The sequence below is a fragment of the Pseudochaenichthys georgianus genome, chromosome 18 (assembly GCF_902827115.2).
Source record: "Pseudochaenichthys georgianus chromosome 18, fPseGeo1.2, whole genome shotgun sequence".
NCBI lineage: Eukaryota > Metazoa > Chordata > Actinopteri > Perciformes > Channichthyidae > Pseudochaenichthys > Pseudochaenichthys georgianus.
In genome coordinates this window covers 16,524,217-16,544,004 of record NC_047520.1, presented here as the reverse complement: position 1 = coordinate 16,544,004, position 19,788 = coordinate 16,524,217, and the positions used below count along the sequence as shown (strand labels likewise).

The window sequence follows — 19,788 nt, the reverse complement described above, 5'->3', positions numbered from 1 at the left end:
GCTATCAGAATAGACCTCTCAGCCATGGAGACTTTTTTTTAGATTTCTTTATGAGCTAAAGGTCTACTTCAATAGAGCCTTTCATAACATCTGGCAGCTTAAGCTAGGGAACATTTGCACTGTGGAGGTGGGGAACAAGCCAGGTGTCCCCTGGAGGGACAATACCTCTGGTTATAGAGAAAAACAACCGGCGAGATGAACAGCTCTTGGCGCAGAGGGAATATACTATTCACTGAGTGACTTTCCAGTTAGAACTTCCTGAAATGGCAAGAGACAAAAAGTGAAAAGAAGTCAAGGTCGGTGCCAACCCACTGGTGCCCCTTCATGTGACTTACAAGGACGCAGGCTACCATTCAGGAATCCAGCCCTCACTTTCCAAAGACAATAAAAAAACCCTGTGCCCTTCAAATCAAGACTTCAATTCCAAGCTCCCAATCGAACACCAAATCAAAAGCCACATGATTGCTATCAATTAAGGCTGCGAGGAATGTGCCGCACTCCAGAGCAAATAGTCAGTAACCCTAATCACAACACTAGAGCGGATGTCTCGATTAACCAGCTCACACACACACACACACACACACACACACACACACACACACACACACACACACACACACACACGTTTTATACTTGAGAAATACACAACAAACCATTCTTAACCTGCTGCTGAAGGTATGGGAATTAGGTGGCCTGACTTGAAGGAGACTACATACTGGGGAATTATCCACATCCAACTGGTGTATTTTGTAGTGCCAGCGGGAGGGATGAGGACTTGCACGTTTTGACAGAAATGATACCCCCTTCTCATATTTGCTAACATATGACTACAGAAAATAAACCGTGGCATCGGTGATGTGCCCAGAGTTTAAAACCAAACAACCGAGGAGGAAATTAACGTGTTTGACTGACACCCACTTGGAGCCAGCTCTCTACCACAACATTGCTTGAGGTGTCTCCTCACAGTTTAAACAATAATCTGTGAACACCATGAGGTGAGAAAAAACAATATGGTGCATTGTTATTTCACACAAAGGCAGGCTTGGGTATTAGGTTGCATGAGGGGAAGCATGCAAGTGGTTAAGGAGATTAGAGAGAACTGATTGCTTGAAGACAGAACTCTCAACCACTATTTTTGTAGATTCGGGGCATAATTTCAACCGGTTATGATAACATCGTACTCCCCGAAGCAATTATTGAGATCCGGGAACACGGCAAAATCACTTCAGCAAAGGTCACGGGGAAGGATAGGGGAGCAGGAACATCAGTTATGCTTTGAATGATCAAAACAAATGTATTTGGAGGTAAAAACTAAAAGTAAGTGCAAAATAATGATGCCTCATTGCACAGAAGACTCTCAAATGGTAAGTAGATGTACTTCATGTAAACTCCACCGCTGGTTGTTCATCCTTGTACATAGAAATAAGTTCAAATGTCTTTAATTTCTTTAGATAATGTTGGAAAAACCAACCAATTAACCCTGCAAGATTCCAACCTTCTTGCTTCTCACTCTTCGTAGGGTAAAATGACACTAGAAAAGCTCTCTCTTGAGCAATATAACATATACATGTTAACCGGCAATGTTTTCAGGTCTTGTAAAAAGGTCACTAAGTAGGCTTTCCCAGCAGCAGAGGTTTTACAGATCCTTCCCATCACTCCTCTGTGGAGGAATAAAGGGTCAAATTAAGAGATTGCCATATTACGGGGGAATGACCCGAGTTAACGGGCCCAGAGTTGTCAGTAAGAGAGACAAATGAAGCTAAAGTTACCAAGGACTGACTCTAAGTAACACTCAAGAGCCCAAACCATTGACTCCCACAAGGGGACTTAAATGGCTCAGGCGGGATGAATGGTAGCCTCCCACCAACCAACCCCCCCGCCCCCAGCACGTCGTATGTGCTCCAGGCAAGATTTACACCAATGCCATCGTCTGAAAAGCTTTCTGGGCCACAGTATAAAATGTTTTACCAGGACAGTGATTTTACGACATGCAGCTGAAAACCAACCACACTTCACCAACCCCCCCAAAGAGTATTAAAATTAAGATGTAATAAGCTTAATCCAATTCAAGCCAGATGGGAGAGAAAGCAGTAGTACAGTGCTTTCAAACACTCCCACAATATTTTCTTTATTCTTTGTAGTCTTTAATGATTAGCTTCAAAGTTTATTTTCTTCCCATGAACTACTTGAGTATTTACGATTATTATATGGAAGGGGGGGTCGATTGAAATTCTGCAATATTTGGTTTCAGTATTTGTTGGTAATCTGAAGATGACAGATTTACAGAGCCATATAACATCTTTTGAGGATACTGTATCACGGTCGACGGGGGAGGATGAACAGCGCTGCGAGCAAGGCCGTTTTAGAGATAAATAATGTGCTCGGGGGAGATGCAAACGCCAAGTCGGCCTTTAACGGACCCATCTCTGCTGGCTCACAGTCCAGGAGACCTTCTGACTGCAACTCCCTGCAGCTCCGCGGAGGAAGACATTTGTTCCGCCTGGATATTGGTCCCAGAACTTTATACGGCATGAATGAAAACAAAGTGATTTGTTTCTCGGGATAGCAGCTGCGTTGCACAGACTTGTGAACATCTGGCGACGTTGTCTTGGAAGTCTCAACAAAGGTAGATTCAATGTTCAAATGTATTTTACATCTGCTATTTAAACAGGACAAAGATATACAGCGAGGTTACCAATGGCATTAGTATGCTGAAATCCGTGGTGATAAGTTCATGCTAAAAAAGGCATGCTAACTTACGAGCGGAGAACACATCAGAAATGTACTCGAGAAATAAAATCATTAACTGCAGTCTTCAAAGTGACATTTTTGAATAAGCCAGAAACCATAATCGGATCCCACCTGAGGGAGCCTCTAAAACTCCCACAGCGCAGAGGACGAATGGGCCACATAATTAAAGAATCAGAAGTGACATTTACTGCTTCCTGAAACTGCGTTCATACGTTCCCAGCACCAAGCTTTTCCCATTAGCACATTCAGGAGAGCTCATATGTTTTAGCAGCTTTTCTGATGATCTCCATCAGGGTCCCTCGACACCAACAGTCCCCTCGAATGATTCTCTCTTTAACCCAATCGCGGCCACTGTGGCGTTTTAAAGAGAGCATGACAGGAGGGGATGGGTATAAATTAGCTATGTAAAACTGCTGGAGGTTACACTGGCCTACCAAGGTGGGCTGGAGGAACGCTCAGCATCACGGCTTATTTATAGACTCCCTGCCAGCATCACGCTTGACTGATCACCTGTGCTTCAGAATGGAGACCATATTGCCATATCATCTGGATGCTATAGCTTTTAGTCTGAAAACTGAGTTCGATATACCATTTACATTTAAAGCATCTGAATATGAATGTGTTAAATGAACTTGTAGGTAGGTAATGATGAACCCACAGAGAACTAGGAGGGCACTCACAGTGCACAGACCTCAGCAATGGACAAATGCAAGATATGCAATATTGTGGAAAGTGAACAATTATTAATGTATCCCGTGATTCTGACCGGCTCCAAAATGTATTTGGTACTTTCTCAGCCCGTGGTACACCCTTTCAACGAGTTTCATGAAAATAAGGCCAGTTCTTGTTCTGTAATCCTGGTAAGAATTTGAATATGCATTTAATAAATTGTTTTAACTTATTAGTTTACTAATTATAATTATTGTTTATTTATGTAGGCTTTATGTTTTTAATTTAATTTAATTTTAAATATGTATAATAGTTTTTTTTAAATATTATTATTATATTGCTACGAGTTCATCTATTTAAACTGCCGGTTCAAAAACAAGTGTTAGACAAGTAAGTAAATAAAAAGTTTTAAAAAAGACAAATTCTGTATTACAGACACATTTCAAATACAAAACGTCCTTGGTGAAGGTCACAACATGAAGAGAAAGTCCAATACAAAACTGAAATTAATTTCCCATAGGTACCACTGCTGAATGAACATCCTCTGCATGTCCTCTCCCTCCTGGTCCTGTGAAACTGAAGACACCAGAGCTGCATCTGGGCCCGTTCACATGCAACACCCAGCCTGGCCTTGTCCTCCCCCTCCCCCCAACGCCTTCCTGTCTGAGTGATTCATTTGTTTTGGTTCCTTCGTTCATTTTAAAATAAATTATCCTTAAGTATGGTCTTGAACTTTACTTCCAGATAATGCTACATCATGTCAGTGGAAGCAGCTGTAACATGTGGGTCTTCTTTAATCAGTGAGCGTTAGTAATGAACAGGTTGCTCCGTTTTATCTTGTAGTCAAAAGAACAAAAATAGCTTTTCTTAGAGGGCTTATTTTATCTGTGTTGATTTTCCAGATTGAAGACGCCTCGGGAACAAGAGACATTCATATTTCACCCATTACAGATGTATTTGTCCCACTAATACATTTGGATTCTTCAGATGTTTACTGTAAACTTGTTACGTGTCATATCTACCTTTTTTTTTTTGTGGGGGTGAACAAGTTCCACCACTGCGATGACAATCAAAGTTTGGATTTTGACCAAATCCTTTCTCTTAACACATCTAGACAGCTCTCTGGCTCACATGGACAGGATTTTATGTCAGTTCAAAAGTTTGATAACTTAATCCCCATCTTAAAAGTAGGACCAAGTTTGCTTTGCTCAAAGGTAGTAAGATCGGTTTTCTGGGACTTTTAAGAAGTACAAACCCTGCTCAGCTTCTTAAGAGAAACATTGTGTTATGATGAAGAAATATTTCAAAGGCTTGCGGTAATCAACGCTGTGAAACCAAAGATGTGTTGGCTGCAATAGGCTCCATCAGGACTGCAGAACTGTAAATATGACATGCACAGTCATGTCAGGATGCATATATATTAAGTCGGAGAAACTGGAGAAATGATAAAATGGAAAACCCAGTTAAAAACTTGGAAAATGTTGATAAGATTTTCTAAATGCAAACAGCTAATTTGTGTTAATTTCACAATGCCAGGAGACATAGAACCTACATCCAGACTAATTACTGCCTGTATGTAATGACAGCTCAGAGAAACAAAGTTCAAAGCAGCGAAACAGGTCTTCTTGAAGTGCGGACATGAAACAGGCTCTCTTGTTAACCTCTTTCGTAATTGCAAAACGAGACACAACAGTTCAACAGTAATTTTTCAAGCAGAGACACCAAGCAGCGACTCCAAATAAAAAGGCACCTGGTTTGTCTCAGCAGCTTATTATTCATGATGTGCGAGTGTGGAGTATTTACACTTGAAGAGAGTTGAAGTGCTTGTAGCCGCAAGAAGACGTGTCTGATCTCCTGAATGTGCTGCACACGGCTAAGGTTTCAGTTTTAACCTCCAAATTGAGCCACATCGGTAACATGTGTTCTTCATTGTCGAAAATGTATTGTGTGTTGTCTTTGGCTCGCGGAGCATCAGAGAAAGTGATAGTAATATGATGAAGGTGGTCAAAGGAGGCTTTAACCCTTGGAGCGTCCTCTGAAATCTGACATTTTTCACTTGGTTTTAAAAAATGATGTAATAACACGCAGAGCGAAGTGTGTACTTCAGTTCCTTCTTACGACCTGCGCCTAATCCACAAATATGGAAACAATTAAAGAGAATAGATGACACCTCCAGCACATTGTTCCAACTCCCTGAGAAACACATAAACTCACCAAATCTTTTATACGCATGGTAGGGCTGAACGATTAATCGATTTTAAATCGAAATCGCGATTTTAAATGATGCGATTATCAAATCGCAAAGCCTGCGATTTAAAAAAAAGAATAAAAATGTACAATTTTGTTTACAATTTTTTTTTTTTTCTCTTGTGTCAGTCATCCACACCAATCAGAAGTGCTGTGCTCCACATGTACCATCCATTTTCAATCAATCAGAAGTGGCCCATGATAGAAGGTGATAAACAGATTGATCCAATCACCTGCCAAGTGCTTTTGAAAGTGCCTGCCCTTTCCAAATGGCTTCCAATGGAGCTTCAGATGCTTTGGTGAAACAAAGCAGCTGGGTCAGGTTAGTAATGCTCCATCACATGTTTCTATTACAGGGTGAGTCTTAAACTGAAGCTTGACTTTAAAGCAACCCAACGGAAGTTTCATGTAAGTTTAGTTCTTTCACTCGTAGCTCGGGCTGCGGGGGTGCTAGAGACGGGAGCACGTTGATGTGACCTTCCTAGCCGGAGTTATGGCCACATTTTACAATAAACTTACGTTGGGTCGCTTAAAAACAAATATCGCAATTCGAATTGCAATCGCAATATTTGTCAGAAAAATCACAATTCGATTTTTTTCCCAAAATCGTGCAGCCCTAACGCATGGCTAAACCACTTCTGAAGCGATTGCTCATTTCCTGATGAAGGCAGAAACATGTTGGCTTCTATCATTATTGTGCAAATGTGGACGAAGCAGTGTATAAATCGGACAAAAACTTGCTTTGTTGACCATACTAATCGTCTGTGAAACTTAAAGTTCCCACACTGAATGTGACAGTGAAGTAACGATGTTCTCACAATCATTCTGACCAAAGTAATTTCCCATGTAGGGTATTTTACCGCTTACAAATCTCACTAAAACACACTGGAATCACTTAACCTTACATTTCTTACCAACATAGATGTACAACCCAGGCTTTGAAATGATTTCTGAATATTATTTGATCAGCTCAACATCGTCACAAAGATTGAGACATGACGTCACTCCTCTCGGTCCATAACTTGCCATGGTGCTGGGGGTGCGGACAGCTTTTTTAAGCAGCCACACTTCAACACATCGACTGGGCTTTGTCTCGCAGCAGCCACATTCACAGAGGGGAAACTATCCACAATGCAATCGAGCATTCCTCCTCACACATGTGCTTCTGTAATCAGCTGACAAACACATGGAAGATGCAAAAAAACAGGATGATGACATTAATCCATTATAATGTGTGGAATTATATCATAAACGGATCAATTCATCAGGCTGATTCCACTCAAATGTGAATGAGATGATACTGATAGAGTGGAAAAAGAGCACATGTAGTGACTCATACACACTTCCTTGTCATCTGCATTTTCTCTCTTTTTTAAACCGTCACTCCATCAAGTCTTCGTTTCTCTTTCCATCCATCTTGTGTGAAGTTTACCGGATAGCATTTCAGCTCGGGCTGTCGAAACCCATCGAGTAGATCTATATGGAAAAGAGCTCTCACACGCACGTCTTCCTGCCATCCGTTTCCAAAATGGTGTATCAAATACAGAGCACTCACTAGTAGGTCAATAAGGAAATATGGCCCACAGGACACATATTTGGGTTTTTCACCAAAGCCTCAAGATAAACACAATTTTAAAAAAAAAATGACCTATCTCTCCAAATGTTCCCTCTGACAGCAAAGAAGACCTTTATGACCACTGGAAAAAAACAAGGCTGTTGTAAAAACGCAATGCCAAGTTTCAAGAAACCCTGAATCCATGAAGTGTGACCACAAGATGATGGCAAATGAGAATATCTGACATCACTGCTCCGTATATAACCGGAGGCGAAGCAGGAGCGGCACCCTCGCCAACTGAAGAGGAGGTTCAATGTTGCCAAGGGAAAGCTTTACTAAGCCGTGGCACAGCCTAATATTTAGATATATTTATGAATATTTTACCTTTATCAACCTCATTGTTGAGATGTCATACCTGGCACTCATATTTAAGGGTAGATAGACTCACTCAGCAACTATTTGGGGGACATATTGATGCATTTTCTCCTCAAAAGTGACACATACTGTATTTCCTTCAGAAGGTGGTGGAGCCCAAAAACAGAGCTAAAAGAAGAATACTAACGTGATTCAAGGGCCAGGAACAGGACTCCAGAGGATGAACATAGTGGAACCATGATGCGCAAGGAGACAAATGTTTGTAACACATCAACCTTACAGATGATGATAAATGATGTTTGCTTCTGCTGCCCAAGACAGGCCAGAAAGGAAGTTTCAGGCCAGATTCAAAACTGTTCAGTAAGCCATTTTATGATGCGGCCTAAACAGCGTTCTTCTACAGCACATAACAGTACAAATTGTCCATGTCCTGAAGCCTGTGGGTAGTGATTGCAAGGGGAAATGTCAAATTATATATGATATGGCGTTACAGGACTTGAATAATAATTGCTGCTCGTCATGGGACCCTGTATCGGAGTATCTGAGGGTTTTGTGGGTGATGTCTGTGTGTTAGAGTGATGTCTGTGAGACAAAGAGAGAAACGGAATATAAAATAGATGAGAAACTGTGAGTGTGTGTCTGTATGTAATATATATATATATATGTATGTTAGCATGCCAAGTTATACATCATTTCCTTAAAGACACTATGAGAAAAGTTTATATTGCAAAACTCACGCCTCGGGCATTGTCCACTTTGTAGTTCTGTTGAAATGTGGAAATCACATCTAGTTTCCCTTTCACAGTTTACAAAACAAAATCAGCAAGCGCACGCTCGTGAAAAGAAACCTCATGTGTCCTAGCTTCAAGTCAAAGCTTGCCCAGGTGATGGAGAGGGAGAGGAAACATTAGGATGCATGACTGAAGAGAAACCGCACAGGAAGAGAGCTGCAATGGATCAGTGCACCCCCATCCTATCGCGCTCCCACATAAAAACCCTCTGCCCTGTTTTCACAGGAGCTGTTGGGCTTACAGCTGTCTAAATATGCTACTGTAGTCAACTCCCTACCAGCGAGGTGTTATACTGCTCAGACAGTAAAGCTGCACAGCAGGAGAGGAGATGGACAGGAAAATAAATCCCATAATAATACCTAGCATTGCTTCTTCCTATCCTGACCAGGAATTGGAGCTATTTTCATTTTTTCTCTCTTCTTCTTCTTTTTTTTTAAACAACAAAAGGGCAGTAGACGTTTCTGTAAGCAAGACAATTAAATATGAATGTGTGAACAAGAGAAAGAGATCAAGCACAGACTTCTCAATCACTGAAATGTTTCCTGTCCCAGCCTCGACAGCTAAAGAGCAGCCTCTTGTGTCAGAGAGACAAAAGTACAAGTCGTTTTAGAGCTCGTGTTTCATTCATTTTGAAACAGCTGCAGAAGGGAGGCCTGAAGGTCAGTTCATCTGAAGTGTCATGGCTGTGGTCCCAAAATGATGTCCTTGGTCTTTTTCTTGTTTAAGTGACATTGATGGAAAAGGTCTTGAGGTCAAGGAAAGGACTTAGGAAAAGATGACTCCATGGTTTTGTATAAAACAGGGATGTGCACCCTCTTACCAAAATTGATATTTTCCCCGTAAACTGTTTAAGTGAAGCCAAAAAACTATATTTCTATTAATCAAAAATGGTATAATGACTCCAAAAATACTGGCTTCATGTTCACGCAAGAATTGATTTATCTAAACAAGATCAGCGCCACAGTATTACTACATACCATATTTTTCAAAAAACCTGGATGAACTCATTGCAAGGAGGATCCCACAATTACATGTGACCTGCCCTCATGGCTGCCACTCACTTTACTCAGATAGGATCCTTCCTATGCAAGAAAAATATTCCAGCGGAGCCCAAGATGTGTTGAGTTTGACCTTTACAGAGGGGTCAGAGCCAGAGGAAGGCAAGAGAAAGGACAGATGTATAAGCGGGTCAAAAATAATCATTAATAAAAGATTGAAAGATAGGTTTTCCACAAAAGATCTCGCAAAAGGAACAGAAATCTCTTCACTCCAAATATCCCTTTCAATTCCCAGTCCATGGGAGGTGCAACAGGAGAAGGATTAGACGAGTCTAGAGTCTTTGGGGTGGTCCCTCAAACATTTAGCTTCTGGCGTCAGAGAATAAGAGGGTGCTAAAATAAATCCTCAGCACATCCATACATCACACGACCATGTTTACACACTTTAAATCATTTGCCTGTACTGTACGGACTAACACTTCTCACGCTTTGCTACCGTCGATACGAAAAACACTCTGTACATTAAGGACATACACAGAAGAAGAAGAAAGCACTTACGTTGGTGGTGTGTGTGTTTGTGTGCCAGACAGCTCATCTAGCCGGGCTTCACTCTACGCCTCACTCTAATTGGTGTCTATTGCAGCGTGCCGCCATGCAATTGAGGGCAAAACAGCGCCAGGCCCTAAAACCTCTCCCCCTCCCACCCTCCGCCTCCCACCCATCACTCCGTCATCTATGGCAGCCCGGTGAGAGACGGAGTAGAGGAGCAGCTCCTCTGCTTCACTTCATCCTCTATCATTATCTCAGTGAGGTCATCAGAGAGCTGATTGCGAGAAATGCGTTTCGCATTCGCCGGTGGTTCAACAAATCATAACCTCTGAACATGTTTTACTCTGGAAATAAAACTGTGCTGAAGTAGAGACATTCAGGCATTGTCCATTTTCTGAGTTTGGCCTATTTTGCTTATTTTGGGTGTTTTTTCCCCAGATGAGTGGAAAGAAAACAACTACACACATTGATATATAAGAGTCAAATGTGTTTTTAACCTAATAGAGATGAGCTCTCGTTACTTCCTGTGAAATATTATGAATGTCTTCCGTGATCAAATGATAAATGGTTTTACCACAGACATTCACATTTGGCTTCTCAAAGTTTAATATTATAAATCAAAAGCTATCTTCACATCACGATGCAGGCGTTTCATCGGGGGACAATGCAACATGCGGAGCTGTCTTTAGTCAATGAACACCCTGGCTCCAGGCAATGCTTTCATCGCGGGACCTGCACCAAGACATCATAAATCTGAAGCTTTTCAAATCCGCCGGGTCACTTTTCATTGCGATTTGGGTTGGGATTCAGAAACAAAGCCAGGGAGAAAGAATCCAGGAAGTTTGCATGCATATTGTGGGAGGATCAACATCCTCTAAAGCACCAGATGCTCTTCGATACAAGACTTTTTACAAAATGTCCAATTCTACTTATACGTTTTTACATTTTGACTGAAAAACATAACGGTCGAAGGCATGGTGAAATATAGCCCAAAGCCGAAAATGTAACCGTTTAAGAAGAAACACACATCCTGATCCTTTAAAATCACCCTGGCATCACACATGGGCTTTGAATACTTAAAATATCCCCTTCCCCAAATACAGTGTCCGGTGCACCTGGGAAGCATCTTTGGAATGAATACCACGCTGCAGGGTAACGGGAAAACACTCGAAGCCTTGGTGGTTTCTACACTCGTGTTGGAAGTCAGAGAATGTGCTCACAATCAACCCGGCATTTATGAACCTCATGCATCAGCACTCAGAGGCCAATTTACGCCACGACCACAGCGCGTTGTTGTACAGTGGAGAGAGTAACATGCAACCGTGGACGACCACAAAGCCATGTCATCTCAAACAAACTGCCTCTGCTTTCAGGAGATGTTGAAAGTAGTTTATAATAAAGGCATACTGCTGATTAGGAGACACTGAACACACATCATGTGCATTACTCATCTGCACTGCTGGGAAATGTGCTGGTCATTATTAACAAACTTTCCTTTGGAGGCTTTCGCTTTGGCCGAGGTCTTTGTGTACTTTGATTACAAAACCACACTTCTTCCATTAAATCCAAACAACACAAACGCAGGTTAATTAGCAATGAACCGCATCTTTTAAACAATATTTGACACCAACTCTTGTGGTTTAGCCAACTAATATTTGGCCATCTGCCAGTTTTGCAAAGTAAGATCAGACTTCGAGCCTTGAAATAGGAAACCTGTGAGCAGAGTGTTTACTACGCACTTAATTTGATTTACTACATTTGATCAATTAGATGACAAATATACTGTATAACCACACAGAGATAACAACTTCATGACTCCCAGGCTGCAACAACCAGCAAGAGGGAAAACCACAACGACATTTTTCTGCGTTGATATTTGTGAATAAAGTTTGAATAAAGAACACTGCAAAACTGTGTGTGTCTTTTCAAAAAGCTACAAGCGATGCAGAGTTAAGCCCCGGCCAAAGACCATCAAGTTCTTTTTAAGAATACTATTTACAGTCTGCCAAGCTTTGTGCTCCTGCAGGCGATTAAAGTGTGGTTGTGAGTGAGTGTGAGTGTGAGTGTGAGTGTGAGTGTGAGTGTGAGTGTGAGTGTGAGTGTGAGTGTGAGTGTGGTGTGTGTGTGTGTGTGTGTGTGTGTGTGTGTGTGTGTGTGAACATGAGACAACATAATGGCAGAGAGAGAGAGACTCATGAACCTGCAGCCTAAAGAGATCCTTAAATTACGCTAATTTGAAGTCAAAGGCTCACTCTGTGTTGTCTGAAGATTTGATGTAAGTATCTTCCTGTGTTGCAAGCGCAGCTCACTTTTCAGCTTGGAAGAGCGTCAGGGTCATTTTTCAATTTTGTAGTTTGTGAACAGATTACTTTTCCCCCCCCCCCCTCGGAGTGAAAGCTGTCTTTGTGTGTGTGCAGGAGAGTGTGAGTTTGCATGTGATGTGGGCCTGCACACGCACACTTCACGGTCTTGGTTTCCCCCATGTTTACGCAAGTTTGCAATGATGGGTTCTCATGGAGCACCAGAGGGAGACGGCCGCGATCAAAACCCTCTTTTAATATGCTGTAAGCGTCCAGAGATGTCAGGTTACCGTAAGCATCGGACTGCAAGGTTTTTAAAATGCCTCGAGAATACACAAACTCCACTGTTTAATGTCTTGCACAGGAACAAGGTTTATATTACGTTTCAGAAACAAAGGCTGTCATCCAACACAATTTCCACTGAAGGACACTTGACGGTTATAATTCCACAAAAGCTGAAGAGAATGCCTTACTGTATACACTAATGTTAAAAACTTGAACCCTTTGTATGAATCTGCTGATGGCTGTTTCAGACTCTCTCAGGCAGTCCAGTATATCCTCATAATAATCTCCTCATGTGCGCTTCAATGGGACAATGATTAGTATAGCGTGTGAGAGGCAAAATTGAGCCAAAATGCAAAACAATTATTCATATCCTAAAATATTTGCAATTTTTTCCAATCAAATAATGTTCTCTCCTGCGACACACCTTTTTAATGTCACTTTGACATTTCTTTAGATTATTTAACTTTTTCACCAAAATACTCCCAGTCCTGCAATTGAAAAAGGCATTTTTGAGCTACAGTGGCATTAACAGATCCTAAAATCAAGATATCTCAACGATTTTATAGACTAATCGTTAAATCTAGAAAATAATCGGCACATTAACCAATAAGGACACATATTGGTACATGTAGCGCTCGGCATTGGTGTCCCTCAAAGGATGAAAAAGCTCAACACATGGCAATCTGCAACCTTGAAATTGAATTATCTCCTTCCAATGAACCCCCAAGCTGCACTTGTCTTTGTACAAGCCAATCGTACATGGCTCCACAGAAAGGAAAACTAGAAGTGTATGTTTGTACTGCTACTCTACTGTATGCCCAACCACGAGCCACAGAGCCATTAGAGCACACATTAAAGGCCGGCGTCCGTTTTGGGTTGCACCTTGTCCACAGCTTAACCTTAACTCTGCTCGGCATGGGTGGCAGGGATCCTTCAGCAGCAGCTTATTACTGCTTACCTCTGGATAACACGCTGGATATTAGCGACATACTGTACGGCCTGAGTCAAGCGCCCGCTATGACCACCTCAAAGAGAAGCTTACATTGGAGGGCCAACGACGCAAGTAAGTCCGTTCCAGAGCTTGAACATGTCTAAGACACATTCTTATTCCACAGCATCTCTGTTTTATAAACAACTTTTAAGTCTCATAGATTGGGTGGGGCACTCCCACACAGAGAAATAACTTTTTGCCTTGATTTGTTATTTATTGGCTGCAGCATTTTTAATATAACACTCTTATTAAACCAGAGTGAAACCACATTCATGGCAAAGGCCTTGACTGATCTCGCCCACGTGCCCAAACACACACAGACCTAGAAAAAAAGAGGCTTGATAAAAACAATCACCTCCTGGAGGCAATTAGTGCCGTGAGTGCCAAAAAACATCCAAACATTCCTGGATGAAACTTCCTGGCATCAACACGTCTCTTTTGTACGAGTGTGTCTCTCTTGCTTGTGCGTGCCTGAGTAAACGCCTGAGTAGAATACAAACATCTGCAACGGGGAGGGAAATGTAAACAATTAAATATCAATCACATGCCCAGGAAATGTGTGCATGCCTACACATGGCGAGAGGAGCAGAAGCGAGGGTGATGGACACAGACTTGGATGCGGTGCATGCTCGAGGTGACATGTGATAGTGTTGAATCGTAAAAAGGCGCAGAAATGAAACACACATGGATTCCCATATTGCACAGCACATGTCGGCATGAAAATACAAACAACTCTGGGATTACATGAGCTGCGCAGACGGGGGGTGTGCGAGCAACAGTAGCCAGCAACACACACACATTTGCTCTGTGGATATTGTGGCAAGGGCTTGTCAGCGGTGGTATTACCTCAGCAGCACCCACAGTGCACTGGTGTGACACCACATCAAGCCGGGGGGATATTCGATGTGGCAGGGCGCGGGCCAAGGCTTTACTGAACACATATGTTGATGGAACAAACACACGGGTGAGAGAAGGATCCCCAGTCCAAAGCTTCACACCACATTCACCAGCACTCAGCACTTTCCCTAGGCCGAGCCTCCGAACAGCGATCGCATGTGCCAAACAGCAGTCAGACAGCCAAGAGCGCAGGACGCCAACGTCTTCTTACTCACTGCTGTTCACTCTTTGCTTTGTTTTAAATGCATAATGGGTGCTAGCACCATAAAGGGTCAGGATATCTCTGTGTAGCTGACCATGCAAAATAAAAACCCTGGCCTTCACGGCTATCTGGCGTCACGAAAGCAGCTATTAACTCTCTGTTTGGACCCGAGGTTTCTCAACACAACTACAGCATGAGCTGCAATGTTTTCTAATGAACAAACAAGTCAATCGCATGCAACGAGGAGTGATCCAAATAATTGTATTCCTCTAAAGAAAACAACTAAATAAATATGAGCAAAAACAATGATTTCGCAAAATGGGGATCGGAAAAACAGTGAATGGCTGGCTTTGTTAAAAAGTTACACAATAAACCAACCAGCAGAGCAGAGTATTATATCTCAAGTATTTTGTCTGTACAAAAACTCAACTATTTCTTGCCCAGGAAAAGTAACGATCTCAAGTTTGCGTCTTTGTCCACGTGCAGAACTAGGATCCCCTCTTTCAAGTTTTCCTCGAAGGCACTGCTGGTTGTCAAAACCTCCACAGGGTGCCTTTAAGGCTACAATGTTCACATACACTGGCTAAAAGTGAGCCAATGTAGTGCCATTAAAAGCTCAGAATTCCCCTAAAGCTTTAACTTGAAGTGCTGTTCACACCGGGGGGGCACAGCACGTAGTGGAAGAAAAAAAACATTAGCCTAAACATCCTCTCAGCCTGCCAAAGCTAACATGCCCATCCTTTTAATGAAGACAAATGAAGTGTTTAATTGTGCAAGACTGTTGCCCTTTCCACCTGGCGCTACATGCATAACACAGCTGTCAAGACGGCGTGCTGAGCGACGGGCCCCTCTCTCTCTCCACTGCAGGGCCACTGACTGCACCCCCCCCTTGCTGCCCACCACGTCTAACCCTTGGCCTCACTCGCCCAACATACATTACTGCGAACCCTGACACCCAGCCAAAATGCGGAACCGTCTTGGACACTTGTTCACCCTGTAGGTTTTTCTTTTTTTGTAGGAAAAAAGGCCGGACTGCAAGGGCGGTTCTAGGGGGGGCCAGTGCCCCTCTAACACGAAGCTTGGACCCCCCTGTGGCCCCCCTACAAAATAATAAACCTCTGATAATGCAATTCATATAAAATACTAAGTCACTGTGCTATAACTTGGGCCAAAATTAACACAGTTTTTTATTTCAGTCATGGGCCAAAGTAACTAAACATTTGTATTTAACAAAGTCATTGACACAAACTGTTATTAAATCAAACACCAATAATGGTATTTCATGTTTTTTTTAAACTTTATATTAAACAAAATGTTTTTAAATCTCCTTGTTCCTGCATTAAATGTGCCCCTCATAATGACGGTCCCCATCATGGCCCCCCAAATAAAATTAGTAGAGAACCGCCACTGCCGGTCTGTTACTGTGTGTGGTGCAATTGAGCATGAAAAACATTAAGTAATGTAGTGAGAGAGACAGAGGGCAGATATGTCTTACAAAAATTCGGACATCTAACAGAAAGAGGTGAAAGAAGATACTCCAGCAGTGCGAAAGGACATACAGTAATCATCATTCCATGAGACATGTGAAGACAGGCAGGAGGAAGTATACTCCTCACACGAATCATTGCCGCAAAGTGGGGCTCTAATGACAGTCATTACCAACACTTTACTGTCACAACCCATAATATCCTGGCCATTACTGCTGTGGATAACATAATCAGGGCACCTGAGTGTGGAGGAGGAACCAAGTACTCAGATTATTTCTGCTACTGCTGCTGTTTGTGTGTCCTACTCTGCTACTTTAGGGTTAACATTTTGTGTATATATATATATATATATATATATATATATATATATGTAGGGATTGGCGATCTGGGAATGCTGACAAATTAGGTTTCCATACAACAAAATTATGTTCTGAAGTTAACCTATTTTCAACCTAAGACGTAGGCTATATTTTGTGGTAATTTGAAACAAAACAAAACGGCAACAAAAGTACTTGGTTTGGTGTAGACGAAATATGGTTTGGCTGAAAAAAAACAGACAAAACACACAATAAACAAAGTTCAATGATATGGACACTGGTCTATAATTTGATTATAATGGCCATAATAATTGTGTAGTAATAACCTGCTGTAGTGCTAACTTTTTTCAGAGTTTTTGATGGAGCTGAACTAAAATCTACTTTTCATATCAAGAACTGATCGATGCTTCAAAGCAAACATGCAGTAGCTTCCATAGAGTGACGGGGGACAGGGCTGCTTGTGAGAAACTCACACAACTGGAAACTGACACGCACACACTCTCTCATCTGGTAAATGAAGGGTCACCTTTCAGTAACCCGCTTAAAGTTGTCTGTTGACAGGATGATCACATTTGCCGTCTAGACAGCAGCCAGCTGAGGAGAAAACCGTGTGCTGCGTCTCTCCTTCCATCGCCTTCCTTTTTTTTTCCAGTGGCTGTGTCTCTCTCTTCTATCCCAACTCTTTACAATTCACTTTGTGATAAAGCTTAGCAGTTTTCAATTATCCTCCTCCATTTAATTGTTTCCCCACAGAACAGAAACTCAAGAAATTGGGTTTAAACTCCACTTTAGTTTTTAGAATTTAGATTTCAAAGAGATAAATGGGTTAATCTGTTTTAGGCTAATAAAATCTGACAATGTAACAAAACTTTAAAATTCAAAATGACTGGTTTGGAGTTAGTTTCCGCTCTCAAGATTGCTCGATGTTTCATTCATAATGTTGAGTCAACGAGGTTTAAAAGTAGCTTTTCTGTTTATCTTCACTGGCTTACTCATTCAGTCACACAGAGAGCTTTCTCAGACTCGGCGGCCAACATTTTTAGCCATCAGACCCCCCGCACATGTTGAATAACTCAACCTAATAAACGTATGGGATATTTGTTTATGAATGACCACATTATTGAAGCTCAGTACATAGTTGCCATCACATAATAAATACGGGGTTAGTTTACAAAGGTATTTTAGGCCTAAGCTGTTTAAGACTGCCCTATTCGTCGAAGTAGAGGCTGCCAGGAAAAACACTTCCCTTCGGAGAGAACAATTCATCTGTGGCCCTCTGGGGGGAGGGGCTACAGGGTGCTGGGGAGGTCAGTCTTATTGCCCACCGGCCGACCCTGGCACATGAAATTTAAACTAAAGAAAGGGAACACACTTAGGAGTCTGAGATCCGCCTCCTGGGTTGCTTGCTAATTAAGCTGCGTTTGTCTTGGCTTGGAATCAAGCTTAATATAAATGCAGGATCCGACACAGAACAGCGCTACAAGCCAAGAGAGACTGGAAATAGACCGAGAAGAAACACAAGGGTTTCTCCTGAGAGTCTGCAGGCTCCCCATCCCAAGACATGTTAGCATCATGCCTGTAGCAAAGGATAGCATAGGTTTAATAATATGTAATCAGAATCAGGGGTATGGCCAAGTAGGTTCAGACAAACAAGGAATATGCTCTAGTGTTTTATAGTGCATATATAAACACAATAATAGGTTGTAAAAAAAGGAGCCAATATAGAACTATTGAAAAACTATAATAAAATAAATAATGATATTTTTTTAAGGGGGGTAAAACATTTGCAAAAAAATGAATTAGAATTATTCTAAAAACTAAATATGTTCAGTATTTCAAACTGTACATTTGTCACTGTTTTAGAAAGAGGTAGCGTTCTGCAGAAACAACATTTCTGCATTATAATGTCATGAACAAATCAACATCTTGTTGTTGTTCAAATAAGTGAGTCTCAAAAATGTTGAACTCTTCCTTTAATCTACATTAAAGTGGAATAAGATGTTCCTCCACTACTCTGTGCACCTGATGGCAAACACAATGCAACCATATGACCAACAATGAAACCCATAAAGAGCAACTGAGGTCTGGACGGCATGAGTACAGTTTGTGGGATATATCAAAGTAGTTTGTGTGGTGTTGGGTTTGAAAACCACTCTCTGATGCACACACAGACATTTGCTTGAGGTGAGTGGATCATAAATCACAATGCTGCTTGGTTACAATGTGAAATCCAAATGCTGTAAATATATCTGTTTGTGGTTTCCAAGTACAGTGAGCATGTAATACGGCATTTACATTCTTGACTTCCGACTGGTTTTAAATGTTTTTTCCATCAAGTCTGCCTTTAGGATATAAAAGAGAATGTAACAAGCAACAATAGAAAACAAAATGTCAAATATGTGTCATTTTAGGACACTGGCTAGGGTAAATGTAACTTAAAAATAGTGATAAACATTTTTCCCCTCCAGATTGAAGTAATACGACCTCTGCCCTCCTGCACATGTGAAAGTTAAAATAATGCCTCGTGATTTACTTGAAAATGTGAAGGCGAGTTTAAGCAGACCATCAAAAGAGATGTCACTATATATTGATCAGTGTTCAAAGGGGGTACAGGGCTGCTGAATATTCTATAAGTTAAGTCAAAGGGTCATTTACTCAAGCGTGGAGGAGTGTAAAAGTTGTGCAAATAGGACTTTCCACCTGACGGAGGAGGAGGTCATGTATGGTGCATAAAAACCATTAAATCAGTCGGGTCAATTCCATTATTTCCTCGCAGCAAATAATCTTATGGTATAACTCATATTTACTGTTCAGAAACCTTTGATCAGTTTTAACATTCCTCTCAAAATGAACGGGTGAGATAGTGACACCAGCGGCCCAACAAATGAAAACATCTGCGTGAGAAAGGAAAAACTGCTACATGTCTCATCAGAAGGTGCTGACAGAGAGGGAGTAATGTGATGCAGAAAAAAGCCACCCCACCCTCCGATGTGTTAAGTGCGTGTTAGCGTGTGCTGCATGTTTCACATCACGCTAGGTCAGCCCGTCCTCCCCTCCCAATGTCCCACCATCATCATTCACTCGTGTTTCTGAGGTGTACCGGCTGAACTTCACTCCTCTTGCGAGGTGTGTTACGTAAACGCACAGTGATAGATTTATTGGCTGATTTAGATTTATCTGACTTTATTTCTACATTTCTATATTGTTTTTTCTCAGTTACTCTGTGACCTGTATTACTAAATGTACCGCTCCGAATAAGATGTTCAGAACTGAGATCCTATGGCTTAGCATATTTTATGAAAAAATATATTTTGATAATATATATTTTGTTTTCAAATTCAAAGCAACCAAGTTCAACAATTAGTAATGTTTTC

The 19,788-nt window shown here is 41.6% G+C and overlaps 1 protein-coding gene across 2 annotated transcripts in view; it reads right to left on the bottom strand.

Annotated features, from left to right (window-relative positions):
- adamtsl3 (ADAMTS-like 3) overlaps nt 1-19,788 on the bottom strand; it is a 103,030-nt gene that overhangs the window by 36,644 nt on the left and 46,598 nt on the right. The gene's annotated exons all lie outside the window — the stretch shown is intronic.